This window comes from Girardinichthys multiradiatus, chromosome Y (assembly GCF_021462225.1).
Source record: "Girardinichthys multiradiatus isolate DD_20200921_A chromosome Y, DD_fGirMul_XY1, whole genome shotgun sequence".
Classification (NCBI taxonomy): Eukaryota; Metazoa; Chordata; class Actinopteri; order Cyprinodontiformes; family Goodeidae; genus Girardinichthys; species Girardinichthys multiradiatus.
Window position 1 is genome coordinate 28,951,734 of NC_061818.1, and position 20,771 is coordinate 28,972,504.

Here is a 20,771-nt window from a genome sequence, read left to right on the forward strand (position 1 = left end):
ACAGTTCTCTTGCTAGGTGCATTTTTCTTTCGTTTCAGCAACTTGAAACATAAAAGTGATGTCATTGTTCAAAGGAAACAGTCACTTAATAAATAAGTAAAATACAACTATGTACATTTTGTTTATTCAGCTAATATAGGCATGGTCTGTTTCCTTGTTTGATATTTTATTATTTCTTCATTATTATTCTTTTTACTTTAACTGGCCTTTACTACAGCTAAAAACAGGGACCTAACTGGTCCTTCCTTCAAAGAAAGAAATTGCCAAAAGACTAAATGAAGAAAACAAAAATGGGAGTGGCACAGGAGTGGGAGTCGTTCTGAATGGGAGCGGGATTGGAGTGGGAGTCAATTTACCAGGAGTGGGACGGGACAGGATTTTTTTGTTATGCTGGCCTGGGATTGGGATGGGACAAGACATTTTTCTGTAGGAGCGGGATGGGACAGGAGAGAAAATCCACTCCCGTGTCACCCTCTAGTGTAGAGCACCATTTTGTCTCCAATTTTCTGACATTGTGCTTTAAAGTACGCAGCTCTGAATTAAACTAGGGAGCTAGCCTCCAATGAATAATTACCTTCTTTTTCAAGGGGGCTGTATTGTCTAATGCACCACACAATGATGAAGTAACACTATGAACAAGAGAATCAATTTGTGAAGGGGAAGAAAGATAATTATTACCCTCCACTGTGTTTTTCTATGATACTGAGGAAATTAAAAGTGGAACAAATTCTTTAAAGGTTGTCACAGCATTGTCTGATAAAGATCTATTATAATATAAACAAAAAAAAACCCACACAGGGTGGGCAGAGGGGGCCTTGGCAGGAGGACCAGAAACAAAAACAGAGTTCAGGCGGGCGACCAGGAGGTCGTCCCCAGCAGGCACAGAGTTCAGGCGGGCGACCAGGAGGTCGTCCCCAGCAGGCACAGAGTTCCGGCGGGTGACCAAATCTGCACCACAGAGTTCCTTGCGGTCGACGGCAAAGCCGTGGCGGCCTGCGACGGGAACCTGCAGGTAGGTCAGGAGGCCGACAGAGGAGAGTAGAGGACCCCCCCAAAAAACACTGTGGAACCCCAGAGGCGTGGAGCCTGGCGAACCCTCAGAGGCTGAAGCAGAGCCTGGCGAACCCTCAGAGGCTGAAGCAGAGCCTGGTGAACCCTCAGAGGCTGAAGCAGAGCCTGGCGGACCCTCAGTGGCGTGAGCAGAGGCTGAGGCGTCGGCTCAGTGACGTGAGCAAGAGCTGAGGCGTCGGCCGGACCCTCACTGACGTGAGCAGGAGCTGAGGCGTCGGCCGGACCCTCAGTAATGTGAGCAGGAGCTGAGGCGTCGGCCGGACCCTCAATGACTTGAGCAGGAGCTGAGGTGTCGCTGAGACCCTCAGTGACGTGAGCAGGAGCTGAGGCGTCGGCCGGACCCTCTGTGACGTGAGCAGGAGCTGAGGCGTCGGCCAGACCCTCAGTGGCGTGCGCAGAGGCTGAGGCTGAGGCCGGACCCTCAGTGGCGTGAGCAGACGCTGAGGCGTCGGCCGGACCCTCAGTGGCGTGAGCAGAGGCTGAGGCATCGCCGAGACCCTCAGTGACGTGAGCAGGAGCTGAGGCGTCGGCCTGACCCTCAGTGACGTGAGCAGGAGCTGAGGCGTCGGCGAGACCCTCAGTGACGTGAGCAGGAGTTGAGGCGTCGGCCGGACCCTCAGTGACGTGAGGAGGAGCTGAGGCGTTGCCGAGACCCTCAGTGATGTGAGCAGGCGCTGAGGCGTCGGCCGGACCCTCAGTGACGTGAGCAGGAGCTGAGGCGTCGGCCGGACCCTCAGTGACGTGAGCAGGAGCTGAGGCGTCGGCCGGACCCTCAGTGACGTGAGCAGGAGCTGAGGCGTCGGCCAGACCCTCAGTGGCGTGCGCAGAGGCTGAGGCGTCGGCCGGACCCTTAGTGGCGTGAGCAGAGGCTGAGGCTTCGCCGAGACCCTCAGTGACGTGAGCAGGAGCTGAGGCGTCGGCCGGACCCTCAGTGACGTGAGCAGGAGCTGAGGCGTCGGCCTGACCCTCAGTGACGTGAGCAAGAGCTGAGGCGTCGGCCGGACCCTCAGTGACGTGAGCAGGAGCTGAGGCGTCGGCCGGACCCTCAGTGGCGTGCGCAGGAGCTGAGGCGTTGGCCGGACCCTCAGTGGCGTGAGCAGAGGCTAACTTAGGGTCAGGCGTCATGTCAGGCTGTGGTGTGTCTAGCCTGGAGTCAGGCTGCTCTACAGCACCGCTCTGGAGACCTGACGTGGGCTGCTCTGCAGCAGCAGCTCCCTGGAGTCCTGGCGTGGACAAAGGTGGGCGGCAGTAAACCAGCCTTACTGCAGTCTCATAGTCCCTTTCGACCTGCCTGATTCTCTCCATCAACTCCGGAGAGGAATACATGAGGCTGGTCTTTCTTAAGCTCTTTATATGGTGTGCATAGAACTTCAAGCGCTGCTCCAGCTTGTCAGGTGTTACCTCAGAACACCGGGCTGGAGCGAGCGCAGACGCCATGGGCGGAGATGCAAAAACCAAACAACCCCAAATCATAACAGAGAATAATTAAAAAAACTGCTTGAAATGCTCAATTAAACTTTTTCTTAACAACACAGGCTATCAGAGATATGTTTGAAAGTCAGGCTTTGCTAGAGAATTTAATGGCTTAATCAATGTAAGAGGACATTTTAAGAACAAAAATAAAGGAGCTATTTAGACTCTGCTTCCATCAAGATTGCCGAGCTCAGAATTATGCTGCTTTGCCAAATGTCATATGACAACTTGAACAAAACTTGCATTATCACCACTGTCTCACTGTGATGATAATCCCACTAATTTCCAACAGAGTTTTGACCCTCAGGCTCAAAGTACACCACTATCCCCATCATGTTTCCTGTCTTGTAAATCTCTTTGTACTTAAGTCATAGAATATTTCACACAGTGCTATGCGCCACCACGTTTGTCTCGCCCATGGCCATTCAGGCTTTTTTCTGTTGCCATGACAACTTTTTTTGCACTGCTCTCCATCTTGATTGTGTGCAAAATGAATAAAAAGACAAGGGGAAAAATGTCAGGAGCTTAGAGGGAGAGACGGGTGAATAGTCCCACAATGAATGGCCACAGGTTATTTAACAAGGTTCAGATTGGGCTGTTTGAGATATTGCATATCTAACAGGGTTCAGTCTGTGTAGAAATACCTAAGAGTGGTTGAAATGTGTTGCTTGGTTCTTTAGCCCCATAGCAGAGGCATCACCATGGCATTTGATGAAGGTTGATGTGGAGATCCCGAAAACCCTTGAAAGCCTATTGTCAGCTGTACTTCATTGTGCGACCTTTAAATTTCAGACAAGTTATTAGCCTCCTGTTGTTTCCACATTTACTAAGTAGAGATATAATTAAAAACAGCAAGGAAAGATTAAAACAATTTCTGGATGTTAAAAAAAAAATGTCACGGACAGATAAAAAAATACCTTGATTTATAATGGTAAAACCTTAACACCAACACTGTAGCTTGAAATCAGAATGCAGAGAAACCAGTAACAATAAGTGGTTCAGCCAGTTTCAAGAGCATGTGAGGATGAAAAGAAACCACATGGCGGAGAAAGTTAAAGCAGGAGTTCATGTGCGTTTTGTTTGAGTGTCTCTCTCTGAAGTGGATTGTTTTATCCCACACACACACACACACACACACACACACACACAAAAAGACACATACAGCTGTGAGTGGAGGCCATGACACTGAGATCACATGACCCCTGTTGTTATTGGTGGTGTTTTATTTTTTTAATAGTCAAAACCTTTTTTTTAAATAAGCTCTGTTTACCTTTTCTGTTGTGATAGCGTTTGTGATGCAGCAATGAATTCCAGCATACCTCTTTTTTTAAATATTTTTTTGCAGTGCTAGTGGCCTTTACTTTTACGGTATTTTTTTTTTCAAAGTAGGCAGGCGGGAAATGGGGGCAGTTCCCCTTTTGCAAAATTGGAAAGGTGTGGGCTGCAAAGATAATGCATGTTAAAATGCTCATTATTTACTTTTATTTATAGACTGCTTTTGGTATCTCACTGAGGCTGACAGTTGTTTTTACTAAAAATGACTACTTCCCCTTTCACAAAACCCCAAAATGTTTGTGTCTGTTCTCCATACTGTAAGAAGAAAGACGTTTAGGCGTTTTGTCATTAAATCAGTCCCGTTTCCCTCAGTTTTTTTTTCCCGTTTTCCCTCTTTTTCCATACTTTCAGCAGTTAAGGCGGGAAAAAAAGAATGAAGATAGCTGTTCAGCAATGAAGTTGGTGTGTCAAAATCATGTTTAAAATAGTGTCCATTTGTCCGTTTCTCATAAAGGAAAAGTAACAAAAACCCTGGTTAATTTACCTGCCATGCAACTTACCTCCATCCGGTAAGGCTGTAAGATTAAGAGTTAGCACAAAGGGATCTGGGACCAAAGATCCTGAAATAGTATAAGGATCAGTTCTGATAGGACATGACTCAAATTTATGTCTGTTGATTAAAGCACATAAAACACATATAATAGCTTTGCAACCTACTGTCTTCCCAAGGAAATAAGGCCTACTTTCCTCCTGTGTAATACAAATATCTGGATCTTTAATCGGATTTCTATTACCCCAAATTCTATAAAAAGTTCCTGTAGAAGCACATGTTAAATTAGTCTCACCAGAAAATCTACTAACATTTCTGCTTTCCCTAACAGTATAATTCCTCACCCAAGGAAAATGACCTCCACCAGCTGGTTATGTTGCCTATCTGGAAAGAAAGTAGCATCAATAGGAACAGGTACTAAAAATGGTTGATCATTAATAACACGTGGAATCAAACAACAAACATAGCAACTGTCATTTCTAATTTTCCTCACAGTTTGATGCATCAGTTGCCACCAGACATTATCAGTATGATCACGGTAGTCAGAAAAGTGATGAATCTCTCTTCAAATCCGCTGATGAGTATTATTAGCATAATTCCTCAGATCAGCCTTACATTATCTTTGCTGTACCTTTTCCCAAATGAACACAAGAGTTATAAAAAGACTTGCAATACCAATCATTAGCATCAGAACAGACCATCTTCCATAGCTGGATTGTGACCTTGAAGTGGAATGTCCTTTCTTCTGGTACTGAAAGCAAACAGTTTTTTCCAAAGAAAACAAATTATAAACACACTTAAAAAACAAAAAAAACATAAATCCTGCTGTCTCTCCTGAGTGGCTTCAAGCTGCCCTGTTACCAGTCTGATACAGGTGGGCGGTCGTAGGAAGCTCCTCTAGAAATATATTTAGAAACAGGAACTCTAACCTGCTGGAAGTTAGGCTTCCATAGTCCAACTAAACAACGGTGGAAATGAACACATTCAAATTTGTAATAATACCATAATGATAGATATCAAGCAATAACCATGAAAGTTAGATAAAAGCATCCGAGATTTCCTCCTCAGAGTCAGTTTCGCTGTCAAAGTGGGAGAAAGAATTTGGCTGACCCTCGCTGTTCAGGCAAAGGAGCCTAGTAGCCACCAAATGTTAAGAAATTAAGGAGAATAAGCATCATGGCGCATGTTTGACTGTCTCTCTGTTGCAGACGTCGCCAGTCCATCATTCCAGAGAAAGGTTATGTGCAATGTGCAGAGGTCTTCCCTGTATGTTTCCTATATGTCTCTCACTGTGGTGTGTGTGCAGTGAGGCAAATGACCTTATGATTTCTAACTTTCAGGCAATGCGATGGCCTTAAGTAGATTCTGAAATAACGTTGCACTGCCCAAGGGATTATTGTGCCCTTGTAAGAACAGTGTTCTTCAACCACCTCTTCAATCACTCGCCAGTGATCAGCTTACAGTTCTTTGTCTTGTGGTGGTCCGCTGTCCTCACACCTTTCAGGCCGTGGATGATCCAGTTGGAAGATGACTTGTGTCCTGGAAGCCAGATGAAGCAGGAGGAGCTGGAGCTTTCCTGCAGCTTTCCTGGGTGTCTAGTAGGATCTGATATGGGCCATTCCAGCCCTGGACTTCCTGTGTTTTCTCCTAAATTCTCTGAGCAGAATCCAGTCGCCAGGAATAAAGGACTGGAGGGTGGAAGTGGCTGTTTCTGGTAATGCAGCCTTCACCGTCTGTGAAACTTGAGAAAACACAGTGGACAGGTTTTGACAGTAAAACAACATCCTATCTTCACACAAAGATGTGGAAGAAAATTATCTTGGCAATATCCCCATGTCCAAATTAGGAGACCTGCCACACAGCACTTCAAAAGGACTGAGATTTGCCTGTGTCCTTTGTCTCAATCTTATATAAGTGAGAACAGGGCCTTCACAACACTTGGCTAATTTGCAATTCAAAGTCCCATTCTCAAACCTAAGTGCTTAACTACATGAACTTCATCAAAACATCCAACAAAATCAAAAGAATTGATCTTCTGACTTCACCTGATATACTAGCAGTGACCATCAGCTAAATATTCTGAATATCAAAAATGTGACATGATGTTTGAGGAAGGTCTGATTACAGGTCAACATTTCATAGTTTCAGAAAACCCAAAAAGAATTTCAAAAATAGTCTAATCTGTAGAGATGTAAATTTTCACAAAAGAATCAACACCATAATTTCAGAGAGGTTTTCAGAATGTGGTCTTAGGGAGCTATGCACCATTTATATAAACAAAGTACAATGTCTCTCTCGCATTGTCACTAAGTCCTCACTGGAGGTATGAGCTACCCTTTTTCCCATGAGTGCTAAAACTTTTGGAACCCCATGTTACTTTATTCTGACATTCCCCTCTCCTGGCGCAGGGTCCAACCCATGCGACAATCCTGCAAAAAGTTTGTACAAAAATGTTCTAGTAACCAAGATCACATTACCTAGCACCAAAGAAATGAATTCTGACATAACTATGTGTCACTATGAATTTAACGAAAGCAACATAAAGAAAATCCAGATGTTTTTAACTGCAATTCATTTCCATTAACAACAAAACACAAACTTTAATTATTCAGTTCATCAATGTCTCACTTAGAAATAAGTCACATATCATCCTGATTTGTCTTGTATGAAGATGAGTATTAGATTAATGGACATCTAATGTAATTCAGATGCATAAACCCTACAAATTTGAATCTAATAAATAATTCCCACCAAGTATAAAGTCATGACTCAGATTCTTTATCAAAAATATATTCCTTACTTTTGGCATATCTTGAACTGTCAGGCAGAACTAACCTCTGATTGGCAGTCTATGGGCGGACCCACAGTTTCTTCATTCCAACCCATCTTAATGATCCTTAAACTGCAAAACTGTTAACATGCACCTACCTCAGAAACAAGCTGCTTCTTAACTCTCCTGAAAACTCAAAGTTTAATCAATCTGGGATTTAGAAACATTATTCTAAACATAGATTATTGTGTCATGCAACATATAAACAAACATTAATTCCATCAAAACAAAGACAAAACATCAAAGACAAACTAATAGCCAAATTTGAAGCTTCAAGAATTTAAAGAAATTTTGATCGCAGCTGCATTCAAGAATTTCTCTGCTCAGCTTAAATGCAAAGAAGTATTTTAATTCAATTCAAATTCAAAGATATTTTATTGATCCCCGAGGGGAAATTAGAAAAGTCGGCATTGACATTTTTATGGTATACCCAAACTAAACAAAAACTGCAGTGTTTGACTTAATCAGAAATTAAGATAAGAAGCTTGACTCCAAACTGGACTTTTTCCCACATAGTGTTTCAAAAAGAACAAACATCATTTTCTTTAATTTGGGCTATTTAAATTTTGAGAGTTGGGGAAAACTTATTACTAGAACCCCTCTTTTACAATCCAAATGCTGATAAATGTTCCAATATTTTATCTCTTAGTAATCTGAAATCACCTTGTGTACCTTTGTACTCCTAGGTATTCTTTTAATCTTTAAACCCTAAGAAATCAAACAAGGAGACTGGAGTTTGAGCCGACCATCCTCTTACTGTTAAGAGGGCCTTTATTTCTTTTCTTTTCCTAAAATGAAGGATTTTACTTGTCTTGATTCTGTTATAAAAATCCTAACCTTGGTTCCAAAACAAAACTCTTCAACCCCAATCTGTGTTCCCCAGAGTAGAAATTTTGAGTATTATTGCATTTTAAAGCCACCAAATGACTGGAACTCATCATTGGCTTAGATCTGTTTTAATAAATAATCGGTCTACTTTTAATTAAATATTATAATATTATGGACCCAAAATCTATGGCTTATGGGCTTCAGGAGTCCAGGAACCACAAGTTGAGTACTACTGCATTGAACAATGGTGTTAACTTTCTGCAGAGATTGAAGGATTGGCTAAATATATTATTTCTGGTTGGACAATAATCAGATTTAAAAATCACTAGTTCACAGCTCCTAATTTACCTCAGATCATATTTGCTACTAACCCAGTTCATAATAAGCTTCAGACAAACATTATGCTAAAAAGCCAAAACAAAACAAAAATACAGATCTGTTTTAAAATAAAGAAAAAGCATGCTTAAAAAACTTGGTACCACGGTTCTAAAGGCCTTTCTATGCAGTCTTTTAGGGAACATGAGATTAGTTTAATTTTTTGTGGTACCACTGTCCAATCAGAATCTTTCTTACCTTCAAAAATAACCCAATTTTTCCCATTCTCATTTTAAAGGTTTGTTTTACCAAGGAAAATATGTTTAACAAAACCAATTACTCTCAAAAGTTTTAAAAGTTTTAGCTGGTGATATCTTAGAAAACAACAAGTGTTTTAAGATTTCTATGCAACACAGAACTGATTAGGTTTCTCTTTCCTTCTCCAAAGGGAGAAAAAAGGAAACTGCAGAACCAAGCCTCTCATAGTTTTTGTCAGGACCTGATATAAGGTACAGTGTAAATTAACACGCTGCATGAATCAGAAGAGGAAAAAAAAAAAACCTAATATAACATCTTCCTAGCAGCTGCTGTGAAAAACAATGAATTTGTATTTTCCATAAGTGTAAGTTAGCACTTGCGGACAAAAACTGCACCAAACTGTAAGTACTGTGTCAGAGACTGTATGAAGACCATCTGCAGTAGAACTAAGCCTGTTTTATTGAGGTCTCTACCCATTAGATTTATGGGATACAAAGTCTGACAACAGAAAATAATATCTGAAAGAGAAACCCATCAGGTTTTACGCATGCGCTGGGTTTTAGAAATGCTCCTTCATGAGATCTGTCCTGAGAATAACATAGAAACACATGGTTACTGCTGAGTTTTGGAGATGTTGTAACTTCCTCTGCTTTTTAATAACTTTTAATAACTAGAATAATTGACCCTGAATATTCCACAACAAAAGATAACTTGTTTCTCTAAAAGAATTAACTGGAAAGTATCAAATGAGCTAAGTTATCACCCTTTTGAAGATACTTTTCTAACCCTAAAATAATATTTTAACCCGCTTTATCTGTCAACGTCAAGCAAGCGTCACATGAGCAGCGGTTAATAAGCGTTCTTCATTACAGAAAATAGGAAAAGATTTATGCAAATGTGTGTGTGTTTGTACGTTACCCCCATCAGTTTCTAAATCGCTCCAGAGTCAGATTGTCACACAGTCCTCTATCAGTCCAAAAAACAACCAGGCCCTTCCCAGGTCTGTTGGTGAGACATTCAATCATTCTTTGTCCACTTTAACTTCTCCAGGAGGGAGAAAGAAGAAACTTTGCTCCGGTTTCTCTTCTGCCTGCATAAGATGCTTTCAATATAAATCCAGCGTATCGCTCTTCTGGCTCTTGCAAACAGCATGGATCGTTGTCCATCTCAGTGGGTCCAGACTTCTTCTGAGTTTAGTTTTGGTGGAAACTCACACTGCGATTTGCAACAAGCAGGCAGGCAGGAAGGCAGATCTCTCTCTTTTAGGCCGTGCTGAAGAAGCGTCTCTGGTGGAGTAGCCATGGAGAAGGGCGGGTTTCTAAAATCCAGACTCAAAAACGCAGATGTTGAACTCAAATCCCATATATGTGTGTATTTGTGTGTGAGAGAGGCAGAAGAAAAAGTTTAGTATAGGTTCAGATTTTGCACAAAGAAATATTATCAGTCAGTCAGTCAGTTGTCCACCTGCCTGTCACTTCCTTTCATAACATGAACTATACTCCTTTCTAAAACAACTTTCTTTTCGACTCTCTAATGTCCCTTTTCACTTTTACCTTCTTTTCCGACTGATCGCAATATTTAAGACAAACGAAACTTCCTTCAGGAAAGTTTTAACTTTTTTTTTAACTTATTTACACTCAAACTTCCACACTGTGAAAAACCAATGTTATCTTCCAAATTAAAGCACATTTAACACAATCATCCCTACTTTTTCCTTTCATTATTTTATAAATCAGAGTATGAAGAAGGAGACACCCCTGATGCCTCAAGGTTCCGGAACCATTTTTTTTTTCTTTTTACCCGTTCAGCGGCACGTCTGCCGTCTGGCTTTTCTCCTTTATGAGGTGTAGAAAATTGCTAAAAACCACCCGCAAAACCATTTGTTCTGCTTTATCTCATTGTTACCAATGAGAACCTCCCTGTCATTCCTTAACATGGTGACCTGGCACTCAGCTGATGTCCTCTCAATTACAACTCCGGAACCTAATTAATTAGTTAGGAGATGATGGTTAATGTGTAATAAAAATAATAATATACATTATATCATACAGAGCAACTTCTCACCCAGATATATTTGAAGTCAAATAGTTCGGATCCAATCGGCCAGAAGCCGCAGGCGGGCACCCGGACTCCCCTCCGTAATATGGAAATGGACTGAGAACAACTCTCAGGCTGGCCAGGCGTCCGTGTCCCATCCTGCGGTCTCCTCTGGCACGTTAGATCCTGTTCGTGATGCTAAAATTGCAGTGGAATTTTCTTATCAAAGTGGGTAGAAGTTGACTCATAACAAGAGAAAATCCGGACTTTGTCTTTATAAGTTTTATTCAAAGTCATTCTGCGTTTGAATGACTCTGTCACCGAGCAAGTCAGTTAAGCAGAGCCCCGATCAACAGTTACACACAGTATTTATACCAAACATGACAGTGTTATCTCAACTTCAAAGAGTCTGTGTTTTATGGCCCAGACCCTCCTTGGGTTCAGAGGTGACAAAGTTATCTAGGAACAGACCTAACTGCTCTTTCAAAGGCATCACCCTAAATGATGGGTCTTAACCACTAAACTTCTGATAATGGCTTTTACAGCTTCCTCCTCTAACACAGATGTTCTGAGGATTCAGGTAACCTAAACGTCATACACTTTGGAACACTTAATAAAATAATTTCCATTACACTGTCAAGCTGAAGAAGGAGTCCTATCGGCTGTGGTTGGCTTGTGGAACTCCTGAGGCGGCTGAAGGGTACTGTGAGGCCAAGCGTGCCGCTGCCCAGGCTATGGTAGAGGCAAAAACCCGGGCCTGGGAGGAGTTCAGTGAGGACATGGAGAAGGACTAGCAGTTGGGCTCGAAGCGATTCTGGCAAACCGTCCGGCGCCTCAGGAGGGGGAAGCAGTGCTTCGCCAGCACTGTTTACAGTGGGGGTGGGAGGCTGCTGACCTTGACTGGGGACCAGCTCTATACCCTCTACTGGGTACTCGAGGGTTCATGGGAGTTTGCCCAAACGGTCCACATGTGTTTTGTTGACCTGGAGAAGGTTTTCGACTGTCCCTCGTGGTGCCCTGTGGGGGGTGCTCCAGGAGTATGAGATCGGGGGCCGTTTATTAGGGGCCATTCGGTCTCTGTACAAGCGGAGTAGGAGTTTGGTCTGCATTGACGGCACTAAGTTGGACCTGTTCCCGGTGCATGTTGGACTCCGGCAGAGCTGCCCCTAGTCACCGGTCCTGTTCATAACTTTTATGGACAGGATTTCTAGGTGCAGCCAGGGGCTGGAGGGGTCTGGTTTGGGGACAGGACATGGTCCTGCTGGCTGACCCCCTCTAGCCAAGACCTACAGCATGCACCGGGGTGGTTCGCAGCAGAGTGTGAAGCGGCTGGGATGACAATCAGCTACTCCAAGTCCGAGGTCATGGTTCTCGACCGGCAAAGGGTGGCTTGTCCTCTTCAGGTTGGAGGGGAGTTCCTGCCTCAAGTGGAGGAGTTCAAGTATCTCAGGGTCTTGTTCACGAGTGAGGGAAGAATGGAGTTGGAGATCGACAGACGGATCGGTGCGGCTGCCACAGTAATGGGGGCAATGTGCCGGTCCGTTGTGGTGAAGAGAGAGCTGAGCTGAAAAGTGAAGCTCTCAATTTACCGGTCGGTCTACATTCCTACCCTCACCTATGGCCATGAACTTTGGGTTATGACAAGCGGCTGAAATGAGCTTCCTCCATAGGGTGGCCGGGCACTCCCTTAGAGAAAGGTTGAGGAGCTTGGCCAGCTGGGAGGGGCTCGGAGTAGAGTCGCTGCTCCTCCACATCGAGAAGAGCCAGTTGAGGTGGCTCGGGTATCTATATTGGATGCCTCCTGGACTCGGGAGGTGTTCCAGGCACGTCCCACCGGGAGGAGGCCCAGGGGACAACCCAGGACACGCTGGATGGACTATGTCTCTTGGCTGGCCTGGGAATGCCTTGGGCTCCCCCCGGAGGAGTTAGAGGAGGTGTCTGGGGAGAGGGACATCTGGGCGTCTCTGCTGAGTCTGCTGCCCCCGCGACCCGGTCCCAGATAAAGCAGAAGATGACGAGTACGAGTGAAGAAAGTTTCTCCCATTATGACATCCAATCACATGTTTAGCTTTACTTAGATCACACCTTCCCTTACTTGGTAACACCTTCCCTTGTTGCAGATGTACCTAATGGTTAAAAACCATAAATGTACAATAAAGCTTCACCCTCTACACCCGCAGCTGGGATGAGAATGAGCTCCTTGAAGTTTGAGGCAACAGTTCTCGACTGGAAAAGGATGGCTTACCCTCTTCAGGTTGAAGGGGAGTTTCTGCCTCAAGTGGAGGAGTTCAAGTATCTCGGGGTCTTGTTAATGATTGAGGGGAGAATGGAGTGGGAAATCAACAGATGGATTGGTACGGCTGCTGCAGTAATGAACGCGCTGTGCCGAGAAGCCGAAAAGCAAAGCTCTCAATTTACCGGTCGTTCTACCTCACCTATGGGCATGAACTTTGCATCATGACCAAAAGAACAAGATCCCAGATACAAATGCCTGAAATGAGCTTCCTCCGCAGAGTGGCTGGGCACTCCTTTAGAGACAGGGTGAAGAGCTTGGAGTAGAGCCACTGCTCCTCCAAATTGGTAGGGTCAGTTGAGGTGGCTCGGGCATCTGTATCGGATGCCTCCTGGGGGCCTTGGGCTCTCCCCGGAGAAGCTGGAGGAGGTGCCTGGGGAGATGGAAGTCTGGGGGTGGGGGTTATACTTGATCCAGTTTATAAGAATACTTTTCAGAGCCAATAATTTATGTCATGATTTGTAAATGTTTGAGTTTTATTTTGGGCCCCTGATTGTCATTGTTTATGCTCCCCAGGTGGTGCGCTATAATTTCATTCTTTTTGGATTAGTTTCTTACTTATTTTTTTTTATGGTGCGTTTAGTCCTTGTATTTCTATTTAGTCCGCGTCATGTTTTGATTTCACTCTCTGCCACTGTCATTGCAATGAGCATTATTTATTCCACCTGTGTCATGCCCATCCGTCTCCTTGTTTTTATCTGTTATGCCCTTTATACACTGTGCAGTTAAGCTTGCTCCTCACGGATACATACTGATTTATAAAGCCACGCCTGTCCATATCCATGCCTCCTTCTTTACTCATGCCAAGTTTCGCCTTTTTATTATTAAACCTTTTCTACTCACCAAGCTGTTTCTGCCTGCCTGTCTGCATTCTGAGGTCTACTCCACAAATCACTTTCTGACAATTTATCACATAGTTTACACTGTAAATGGGTTGATGCCAAGAATTAAAAATCCAGTGTCTCTTTTGACCCGGTTCCTAAAAATGTTACTCAGTTCTCAAGATATGGACAAACTCCAAAACCTTTTAATTAACTTACATTCCCAGAAATAATGGTAAAAGGTATCAATTTCTTTTTGACATTTGATACATAAAGGGGAGACATGAAGTAAAATCCAATGCTTTGTAAAACATTAGGAGTTATGTGTAGATGGAACAGAAATTTGTACTGAATTTCTTGCAGGCAGTTGGAGGTAAATGTAGACCTAACAATGCTCATGGCTTCTTTCCTATTATCCTTGATATATTTATTATTAAGATCTCCCTCCCATTTCTGAATGAGTGTATAATAATGAATAAAAAGCTGAATTAAAATGAGTTTTGTCTTTTCGGTTCATAAGGAATGTCTCCAGATCATTTTGCTAGTTCTGTAAATTGTAAAACTTTAAAACAAAATGACAAACCTGTAGAAAGCCAAAAAATGTTCTCTAGGAATATTAACATGTGACTGCAGTTGTTGAAAAATCATTAATCTTATTTTAATACAAGTTGCCAATCATCCGTAACCTGTTGCCATGCCACATATCAAACAGACTGCCAGACGTTCCTGGAGCAAAGTCTTGGTTTCTCAGTAGAGGAGTAAAAAATGAAGTGCAGTCTTCTCTACCCGGCCTCTTAGAGAAAGTTTAATCAACCAATGATACAATTATACCCATTTAGCACAGGGGTGTCAGACTTTTAAATTCAAAACTTTGTCCTTTAGAGGACCACAATTTTGTGGTCAATATTTACTATAGCTTTATTAATTGCATCAGCCAGGGTATTATGCAAATCCGTACATCCTAGAAGAAACTCCAGTCGTGGCATATTTTAAAATTTAAGAATAAAAGGAGTTTTGCATTCATAGAACTGTAAATTTAGACAGTTTCATAAAGTTTGAACAAAAAGACGGGACAGACAAACAGATCCATCCATCCATTACACCCATCATTACCTAAGGGCAATTTAGAGAGACCAATAAACCTAAGTCATGTTTTTGGAGGAGGGAGCCGGTGAAGCCGGAGAGAACACACACATGCGTGGGGAACACATGCAAACTCCATGCAGAAAGACCCCAGGCCAGCAGTCGAACCTAGAACCCTTCTTACTGTAAGACAACAATGCTACCATGCAGCCCCATATACAATTATTTAAAATAAATTTGAATATGCATTCTGATTAAGCTTGTTAGTGAGATTCAAAGTACCTTTTGAAAATAATAATCTTTATGTAGATATTAAACACACTTTTATTAAGAACACATTTCTGTATTAAAAATGTTTTTTATTGGTCTGTTGTAATATTCTAATCCTATATATCATGAGCTGTAACTGGAAAAACATCAAAATCTACAGATATAAAGGCTTAATAACATTAGCCTGTGTGAAATTAATCTACATATTGTGTTTTCATATTGCGCATTAGGTTACGTTAAACACTTTTTAGATATATTTTAATTTATTGAATAGCAAATCAGTGTATCAATAAAATGCTGTTTACTGAAAACAAATGGTTTCAGACTGTCTCACGGCAATATTTTTAGTTCCTGTTATTTTGTGAATAATGTGAAGGTTTAGAACTACTTGGCCTTTCAATTAAAGATCTCTTATGTGCATACTAAAGACAAGTGTGTACTTTGCTACCAAATACTCCTAGAAATATAAATATTTTCTCTATCAAGAGAGAAGAATTTATTCACACAAGCATCATATGTTTTTAATTAATATTGTTCTGGTGCTTTGTTTGTTTTTATTCTCTTTCTCAGCAAATTTTACTGTGGCATATCCTTTTTGTGGTGGGCATCAACAATTGTTAGCTGGACAACTGTCACATTCATAATGTAACATTTTTGTATTTTGAAACTTTTTTTAAAAAATAATTTCAGAGTTTTGTTAAACATCAAAATTAACAGACAGATATAAATACTTGGAATATGTAATTTCCTATGTAATGATCATCTTATTTTTTCATTAAATTGCTGAAATAAATTCTTCTTTCAACGATATTATTTACTAAGATACTCTTTATATGAAAAAGAAAATCTCCACTGTACCTTTATGAGCTAAACTCTTCCAGCATATTGGTACAACAAACTCTTTAATCTCAGCACTGAGATGATGCACATGTCTGCTGCAATACTCATTTGTAAAGAAAAAAAAAAACAGGATTATAATAAAATTTCCCACTGTGTGAACACGCAGTTTGGCTCAGTTTCTGTCTAAATTGAAATACAACCCTCCCATCTGACCACCTGCTCCCGTCACAAGCGTGGCATAGAATGACAAACTTTTAGGAAAAGATTTACCTGAGGGAGTCATCTAGTTGTCACATAGTCGTAACTGATTTCTGCAGAGAAGTCGTGCAGGTATAAATCACTTGTTCTGCTTCAGAAATAACACCATAAATTAGAAAAATAAGCTAGAATAAAAAACTATGACCAAAAAATGTGGTCATAGTTTTTGATTCTAGCCTAATGTCAGTATTTAACCAATAGGGGGAATTAAAGGACAAGCCAAGAAAACGTTTTTTTACCAAATTACCAAATTATCATCCTTGGTATGTAGGGAACAATATGTTTTTCTTAATTGTACAATTTAACATTATTAAATATGGTTGTTAAAAAGTGATTAATCATCCATATGTTGTAAAATCCCACTGATGGAGGGATTGAGTAGACAACAAAACATTAAAAAAGCATATTTTTTTATCTCCAGGAAAAAGAGCATTATCAAAACAAATCTGCTTGTGCAACTAAACAGTTTTTACAAAAATTCTCTGATGTTCCATCCTTGGTTAGACTGTGAAAACTATTTATAGGGAACTTTAAAGACGATAAAAACACAAGACAAGCAACAGCTTCCCTGACAGCAATTTGTAAATAAAAGTAGCCTCTTATACCAAAGATAATTCAACATAAAACAGGGAAAGAGTGAGATTTCTCTTGGGACTTCTAAGAAATATAATTTTAGATGAAAAAGTCCTTCTAAAAATAATTTGCCAGCTACTTCTTCAGCACATCCATCCTTGTCGAAGCTCTGTCATTATTTGTTTCTTTCTTTAGATAATCAGTAATCTAAAGCTGAAGTCTGTTGTATGAAATGAACACATAAAATACATTAATTAAAGAAGAAAATAGAGCAATTTATCTGCTTTCTTATTGACGTCCAATCTTCAACTTAAACTCAAAGCCAAACAGTGAGGTACTGGTATGCATCATTTCTGCTTCTATAAACAGAAGCAAAGTCAGAGGGTCATGCCATCTGCATCTGGTCCACTGTGATTTATCAAGTCCAAAGTCAGCATTGTTTTAGAGCACTTTATGGAGTGTTGTCCTGAGGAAGATGAGTGACATCACCAGATGCAATAATGTAGACAATCTACGGTCAGGTCCATAAATATTGGGACATCGACTCAATTCTCATCTTTTTGGTTCTATAAACCACCACAATAGATTTGAAATAAAACATCCAAGATGTGCTTAAACTGCAGACTTTCAGGTTTAATTTGAGGTATTTACATCCAAATCAGGTGAACAGTGTAGGAATTACAACTGTTTGAATGTTTGCCCCCACTTTTCAAGGGATCAAAAGTTATGAGACAAAGTAACAATTATAAATCAAAGTTTCCCTTTTCAATACTTGATTGCAAATCATTTGCAGTCAATCACAGCCTGAAGACTAGAAGGCATATACGTCACCAGACACTGGGTTTCATCCCTGGTGATGCTTTGCCAGGCCTCTACTGCAAATGTCTTCAGTTCCTGCTTGTTCTTGGGGTATTTTCCCTTCAGTTTTCTTTCTGGTGGCTTTTACAGTATGCTCGTATGGTCGTTGTCCATCTGCACTGTGAAGCGGCGTCCATTGAGTTCGGAGGCATTTGGCTGAATATAAGCAGATAATATTGGAACACTTCATAATTCATCCTGCTGCTTATGTCAACAGTCACATCATCAATAAATACAAGAGAACCAGTTCCATTGGCAGCAATACAAGCCCACATTGTTACCACTATGCTTCACTGATGAGATGGTATGTTTCTACTCATGAGTAGTTCCTTTCTTTCTCCATATTCTTCTCTTCCCATCACTCTGGTACATGTTGGTCTTCGTCTTATCTGTCCATTGGATGTTGTTCCAGAACTGTAAAGGTTTTTTTAGATGTTTTTTGGCTAACTCTAACCTGGCCTTCCTGTTTTTTGAGGCTCACCAACGGTTAACATCTTGTGGTGAATCCTCTGTATTCTCTCTGGTGAAGTCTTCTCTTGATTGTTGACTTTGACACACATACTCCTACCTCCTGGAGAGTGTTCTTGATCTGGCCTATTGTTGTAAAGGGATTTTTCTTCATCAGGAAAATAATTCTTCGGTCACCACATTTGTCTTCTGTGGTCTTCCGGGTCTTATGATGTTGCTGAGCTCACCGGTGTGTTCTTTCTTTTTGATGATGTTTCGAACTGTTGATTTTGCAACGCCTAATACTTCTGCTATCTCTCTAATGGGTTTGTTTTGATTTCTCAGCCTAATGACGGCTTACTTCACTGATGATGACAGCTCTGTGGATTTCGATTTGAGAATTAACAGCAACAGTATGCAAAATGCAAATATCATACTTGAAATGAACTCTGGACATCTCATCTGCTCCTTATGAATTGGATAATGACGGAAGAGCACACACCTGGCCATAGAACAGCAGAGCAGCCAATTGTCCCATTACTTCTGGCCTCTTGAAAAGTGGGAAGCACACATTCAAATGGTTGTAATTCCTACACCATTCACCTGATTTGGGTGTAAATACCCTCAAATTAAAATTGAAAGTCTGCAGTTTAAGCACATCTTGGTTGTTTCATTTCAAATCTATTGTGGTGGTTTATAGAGCCAAAAAAGATTAGACTTGATTCGATGTCCTAATATTTATGGACCTGACTGTAAATGCCACTAGTAAACCAACCAGGGGTTCCTTGACATCTCAGCAAAGCCATAGGCACAGGCTGATTACTTCCATGTTGCCTTAAATTGATGCAGTAATTCAAGCAAGAGGAAGCCTGACAAAGTACAGTACATGGGCATTATTTTTAGTTGGCGGACATTTCTGTATTTGTTTTAATTTATTGGTTTTGTCAAAAAACAATTTTCTGATACACCACATTTTTTTTTTTTATTAGCTTTGATTCATACACACCAAACTTGTTTTGCTCATAGTTGGTAATCAGGCTTTCATTTCTTTGTACAGGTCCTTCTCAAAATATTAGCATATTGTGATAAAGTTAATTATTTTCCATAATGTCATGATGAAAATTTAACATTCATATATTTAAGATTCATTGCACACTAACTGAAATATTTCAGGTCTTTTATTGTCTTAATACGGATGATTTTGGCATACAGCTCATGAAAACCCAAAATTCCTATCTCAGAAAATTAGCATATTTCATCCGACCAATAAAAGAAAATTGTTTTTAATACAAAAAACGTCAACCTTCAAATAATCATGTACAGTTATGCACTCAATACTTGGTCGGGAATCCTTTTGTAGAAATGACTGCTTCAATGCGGCGTGGCATGGAGGCAATCAGCCTGTGGCACTGAGGTCTTATGGAGGCCCAGGATGCTTCGATAGCGGCCTTTAGCTCATCCAGAGTGTCGGGTCTTGAGTCTCTCAACGTTTTCTTCACAATATCCCACAGATTCTCTATGGGGTTCAGGTCAGGAGAGTTGGCAGGCCAATTGAGCACAGTGATACCATGGTCAGTAAACCATTTACCAGTGGTTTTGGCACTGTGAGCAGGTGCCAGGTCGTGCTGAAAAATGAAATCTTAATTTCCATAAAGCTTTTCAGCAGATGGAAGCATGAAGTGCTCCAAAATCTCCTGATAGCTAGCTGCATTGACCCTGCCCTTGATAAAACACAGTGAACCAACACCAGCAGCTGACACGGCACCCCAGACCATCACTGACTGTGGGTACTTGACACTGGACTTCTGGCATTTTGGCATTTCCTTCTCCCCAGTCTTCCTCCAGACACCTTGATTTCCGAATGACATGCAGAATTTGCTTTCATCCGAAAAAAGTACTTTGGACCACTGAGCAACAGTCCAGTGCTGCTTCTCTGCAGCCCAGGTCTGGGGAATGCGGTACCTGTAGCCCATTTCCTGCACACGCCTGTGCACGGTGGCTCTGGATGTTTCTACTCCAGACTCAGTCCACTGCTTCCGCAGGTCCCCCAAGGTCTGGAATCGGCCCTTCTCCACAATCTTCCTCAGGGTCCGGTCACCTCTTCTCATTGTGCAGCGTTTTCTGCCACACTTTTTCCTTCCCACAGACTTCCCACTGAGGTGCCTTGATACAGCACTCTGGGAACAGCCTATTCGTTCAGAAATTTCTTTCTGTGTCTTACCCTCTTGCTTGAGGGTGTCAATAGTGGCCTTCTGGACAGCAGTCAGGTCGGCAGTCTTACCCATGATTGGGGTTTTGAGTGATGAACCAGGCTGGGAGTTTTAAAGGCCTCAGGAATATTTTGCAGGTGTTTAGAGTTAACTCGTTGATTCAGATGATTAGGTTCATAGCTCGTTTAGAGACCCTTTTAATGATATGCTAATTTTGTGAGAGAGGAATTTTGGGTTTTCATGAGCTGTATGCCAAAATCATCCGTATTAAGACAATAACAGACCTGAAATATTTCAGTTAGTGTGCAATGAATCTAAAATATATGAATGTTAAATTTTCATCATTACATTATGGAAAATAATGAACTTTATCACAATATGCTAATATTTTGAGAAGGACCTGTACTCATCAGCTCCTACCTGGAAGGAAATGGACGTTGGGCCACTAAAGAAGGACTAAACATCACTTGACCCCACCCCC

The 20,771-nt window shown here is 41.5% G+C and overlaps 1 protein-coding gene across 1 annotated transcript in view; it reads right to left on the reverse strand.

Moving 5' to 3' along the window:
• LOC124864299 (putative E3 ubiquitin-protein ligase UNKL) overlaps positions 1 to 20,771 on the reverse strand; it is a 90,452-nt gene that overhangs the window by 11,792 nt on the left and 57,889 nt on the right. The window lies entirely within an intron of this gene.